Source organism: Leptonychotes weddellii, chromosome 8, assembly GCF_054177405.1.
Source record: "Leptonychotes weddellii isolate Sample4059 chromosome 8, ASM5417740v2, whole genome shotgun sequence".
NCBI lineage: Eukaryota > Metazoa > Chordata > Mammalia > Carnivora > Phocidae > Leptonychotes > Leptonychotes weddellii.
In genome coordinates, this window is record NC_138376.1 from 93,656,001 (window position 1) to 93,661,600 (window position 5,600).

A 5,600-nucleotide genomic window follows, 5' to 3' on the forward strand; every position below is an offset into this window, starting at 1 on the left:
AAAGATTTTATTTATTTATTTGAGAGAGAGAGAGAGTGAGAGAGAGAGCGCAAGAGAGGGTAGGGTTAGAGGGAGAAGCAGATTCCCCGCCGAGCAGGGAGCCCGATGTGGGACTCGATTCTGGGACTCTGGGATCATGAGCTGAGCCGAAGGCAGTCGCTTAACCAACTGAGCCACCCAGGCACCCTGCACCTGCCTTTTTTTGGGTTAATTGAACTTTTTTTAGCATTTAATTGTTATAGCCACTTTAAGCTTTTTAGGTGTAATTCTTTTCTTTTTCTTTTTGACTGTAAAACTATGGCTGAGGAGTAGTTTTACATTAATTATTAAATTGGTCAATTGAATAGCTAATTTTTTTAAAGTGGCTCTTTTTGAAAACAATAAATATCTCAATTTGTTATAACATTCTGATTTTATTTAAAGTCACTCTATTTTTACATTGTTATATTATGTATTACTATATCTTATTATATTCTATATTATTTTCTGTCATATATAATGCTTTTATATATTATATATACATAGTTATATATATATATTATGTTGTACTATCCAAAATGGATAAAATGAAAACCACAAAATGCAAGAAATGAGAAAATGGAGGTTTTTGAGGAATAAATCTGTAAATGTGGTTTCTTGAATGCACTACTTGTTTCAAAATTGAGGTTAACAATAAAATGAGTCTTTGCTGAGCATTTTCTTTGATGTTGACTAGGGCCATTTTGTTAGCCGTAAATACTTGAAAAATAATAGTGAGTTGAGCATGTATCATTATAACGACTTAAAATGAGTGCTTTTGCATTTTTGAAGGTGATTAGTGTATGTTCCTCATTAAGTGAATAACCAAATTTTGAAATAAAACTAGTTTTGAAACAAAATTTATGAGATTTCCAGGTTAAAGTTAGCTTTATTTACCAGAGAACCTCAAACATAGCTATTTAGTTCCTTCTTCCTTCCCCAATTCCATCTGGGTGAGTGGATAAGGCTCATACAAGGTCACTGTTAACATAAATAGGTCCAAGATCTCTTAACCTCTCTGACAGCGTTTCCATGAAGTTAAATTTGAAAATAGACCAACATAATGTAGAAGTATTAAAGAATCCTAGGACATTTAACAAAGAAGGAACCTTAGTGATGATCTAGAGTAACGTCATCATTTCTAGACCAGGATTCAGATGGTTAAAGTGGTTAGGAAATTTATCTAAGGAAAAATGTACAGAGAGCCAGTGGAAGAAACCCTGTGTTTTAAGCCTGGACAGTAATCTTTCAAAGCCAAAACAAGAAAATCTTCTCATAATAGGATTTTAATATAGGGCAGCCAAAGATTATTATATTAACTTATTTGAGTATAGAATTTGAATAGATTTAAGATTAAAAATGCTAATCCCTGGGTTATGGAGTTTTGCTTCATTTTGTTTTTGTTTTAATTATTTGTTCAATTGAAAGCTGTCTTGAAGAGAGTAAAAGGATTGAGGACACAGACTTTTTGCGGAAAGTAAACATTTTCCTGAAAGAAGTATCATACTTTGGGTAAATGGAGCTAAAACCTATGGTCTCTAAATGGAAAGACTACATATTATAATGATTCAATCCTTGCTGACAAAATTTATAAATTTTAACTCAATTCTGATCTGTTAAAATTTTGAAAAGGAGATGTTCAAAGAGACAGAAAAACTATCCTCTCCAAAAGGATCCCCAAGAAATCTTGAACTGAAGCATTACTTCAATCTTCTATGACCCATCACTGCTTTGATAAAAACTGCATGCTGACCCTTGATATTATAAGTCAAAACAATGAGTATTTTTATATGCTTTCTTTAACTGAACACATCCTCCCTTCCCGCACCTAAGAGCCTCCCTTTAGAGGAAGGATTAATGTATGTATCTTTTCTATGAGTTGCAAGCCATTTCCTTAAAGTGTTTATCATTGTTCTAAATTTGGACTTGATCTTGAGAATTCTGAAACACATTTTGACAGCAAAGGTTGATTTTGTCCCAGGGGCAGGCAAAACTAGGCTGTCAGGATTGGATGTATGCCATCAGAATTTACTAATTTGTAAGAGAAATAAAATTATAGAGTAAATTGGGTTCTCAAGTCCATTGCCTAATGTAGTCTCTTCCTGCAGACAAACAACACATGAAAATGGTATAATAAGAATGCCTGTTGATTGATTTTTCAAAGAGAACATGTCTTCTACATTCACATATAATGAAAACAGATTTGAACCACAGCTGTTTTCAAACACTCTGTGACATTACTCTATATTGATTTGGTATGTAAATGCTATAATGGAAAGACTGGTCAGCTATACTTCTTATAACATTTTATGCATCTTTTCAACTCTGATTGAATGTCTATTGGCTTTTCCCCTTATTTATATGTTTGCTTATTTGAATTATATTTGATTAAAAAATATTGCTAGAATTAGAGTTTGGATTCTATTTTCATTTATTATATGAAATGATGTGGTATTTTGATCTATATACTGATGCCTATATTCAGCTACAGAAGGTTTTTCTCAGTTATGATTTTGTTTATTCCATTCGTTTTGATGTCTATCTTAATGATATCTGTAATAATTAGGCTGCATTTTCATTCTCTTCATACCTAACATTTTCACTTTCACTACTCACAATGTCTCCCTGCATTCTGGAGAGTCTCTTCAAACAATATCATTCTATTTATTACTTATTATAATACCTTCTATTTAGTTATTAATTTCCTTGAGTCTTTTGATCCCATTCAGCTTATTTTTGAATCTCAGTCTTTTTGTTGTTGTTGTTTTCATTAGGCTTATCCTTTATTTCAATCTGTTCTCTTCTTATGGGTTCTTGCTCCTGTCTTTTTTTTTTAAACATCTTATTTATTTATTTGAGAGAGAGAGTGTGTGTGCGCGTGAGCGAGAGAGAGAGAGAACACAAGAGAGGGAGCAGCAGACGGGGAGTCCCACAGGGAGCTTGATGTGGGACTCGATACCAGGACCCTGAGATCATGACCTGAGCTGAAGGCAGCTGCTTAATTGACTGAGCCACCCAGGCGCCCAGGTTCTTGCTCTTGTCTTATAGAAGCCACTCGCACCTATTGATATGCCAGATATATTTTTCTGGGTTTTTTTCTTCTGTTTGTTTTGATAAAATTTTCAAGGGTATACTCTTGTTCTCTGTTGTCAGGATAATGTGACCTTTACTTTTTTGTAGATATGTCCACAGATTTCATGTGTCATTTGATTATTATTTCTTGGTTATCGCTTCTCGGCCTTTTGGCTAAGATCAAGTGTAGTAAAAGAAATAATCATTCAGATGTGGCATTTGTTACATACAGTGTGAGTAGTGTTTTTTGTTTTTTGTTTTTTTAACTAAACTTGCTACACAGATAATAACTGATAGATCCCTCTCCTCAAATAGACGAGCTTTCTGAACTAGCTATCTTAGCTAGAGGGTAGGTTTGGTGGGATCAGCTTCCAGTTGTGAAACAAATGTGAAATGAATTGGAATATTCTGTCCTCACTGCTTAGTTCTCTGACACTTTGGGGATATACCGGCAAAAAAACTACCATATTCATCATTTACTGCTTAAGTGGTTTTAAAGTTTGCTTGAGATAATAGCACCTTGTATGTAGAAACCACACTTCTAAGGGAGCATTATGCTAGCTACTTCCTGCCCTTTTCTAATTTCAAGGGAGGAGAAGGAAAGGGCAGGAAAGAGGGAACAGAATTATAACAATCTAAAATGTAATGTTCCTGTTTGCAATATTCAAGGAAATATGTCTTGCTAGGTTTCTGGTTGGCACAGACCTAACATCCTGTAGCCAGGAGGCAGATGGTGGAGTAGATCAAAGACTTTCTTGCTTTATTTTAAGCTTTAAAGGCACACTATATTAGATGGCAAAAGGGCATATGACCCACCAGCATACCCATTCATAGTAAATATAATTGGGGAACCTGGAATTTAAGGGAACATTGTTACTATAAAAAGAGATGATTTATAAAAATTCTGGAAATGACATAGTAAATAGGTGAACATGAGAAGCATTCCTTTAAAAATCAGGAATGAGACAACAATGCTTTTGCCTTATATGTGACCTTGAGTTGAAGTTCTAAGTACAATATTATAGGAAAAATTATATCAGAGATGAGTAAGTTGAAATAGCATAATTTATATATGCTATCATTATTTACCTAGAAAAATAATCTATGGGTTATTAAAAATAATAGGATAGTAGTGAACAGGCTACAGATCAGATGTTTCCCAAGGTCAGTTATATTTCTATGAAATGGCAGCAAACCACTAGAAAATATAATTAAGGAGAAAATATTATTTTCCATAGTCTCAGGGAACCCCAGTTATCTAAGTCTATATAATATACGTACAAAAGCATTAGAGGGAAAATGATGAAACATTATTACACAATATTGAAGACTCTATAAATAGATACATCATTTACATAAATAAGAAGACAATATAAAGGTGTCAATTATTCCAAATTGATCTATAAAATAGATGTAATTCCAACTAAAAAAACAAATTTTTTAATGGATGTTAATAGAATTTTAGTGTATATATATAAAAATAAGGGCCATGAATAGTTAGGATATTTCCAAAGAAGAATAATAAGTTGGGGAGACTTGCTCTTCCAGATACTGGATTATCCCAAAGCCATGAAAATTAAGATGACTTAACAATAGTAGAGGGATTTTAAAATTGATTAGTAGCATAAAATAGGATGCAGAGATCTACACATGTATGGAATGTTGAAAATTACAGAGGTGAGTATAGTTTGGGTCCCTACTTCTCACGACATGTAAAAATATAGTCCAGATAGTTAAAAGCTCAAATGTTAAAACTTTAAAACTCTTGGTAGAAAATGCATATAATTATCTTTTGGAACTTGGGTAGGCTGTTTCCTTAAATAAGACAAAACACACTGACCATAAAATAAAATATTAATACATTTGACAATATTAAAAGCAAGAACTTAAAGGGATGCCTGGGTGGCTCAGTTGGTTAAGCATCTGCCTTTGGCTCAGGTCATGATCCCAGGACCCTGCTCTCTGCTCGGCAGGGAGTTTGCTTCTCCCCTTCCTTCTCCCTCTGCCTGCTGATCCACCCACTTGTGCTCTCTCTCTGTCAAATAAAATAAAATCTTTAAAAAAAAAATTAAAAAGTGAGAATTTTGGCTATCAAAAGCTACATTAAAGAAAGTGAGTTACAAATTTGCAGAAGATATTCATGACAACCACACTCTAAAACAATTAGGATCAAGAATATGCAATAAGAAAAACACAAACAATCTACATGGTATTGGGCAGAAGATGAATAGATATTTCACAGAGGAAGGAACCATAGACCAATAAACACATGAAGAGATGTTCACCTCATTAGAGATTAGGAAAATACAAATCAAGACAAAATTGTCATTTTATATGCATCTGATGGGCCTACTTTAAAAAGCTTGTCAGTACTAAGTGTTGGGGAAGATGTGAATCCACTTGTGGGGGCCTAAACTGGTGCATCCATTTTGGAAAACATTTTGGCATTATCTTCCAAAATTGAAGGTTAATCTATGGCCCAGCAATTCCAATTCAAGCTATGCATGCAT

At 33.7% G+C, this 5,600-nt stretch overlaps 1 pseudogene; it reads left to right on the forward strand.

Annotated features, from left to right (window-relative positions):
• The first annotated feature begins 3,244 nt into the window (after positions 1 to 3,244).
• Positions 3,245 to 3,415, forward strand: LOC115942336 (U2 spliceosomal RNA; annotated as a pseudogene).
• Positions 3,416 to 5,600: the final 2,185 nt, after the last annotated feature.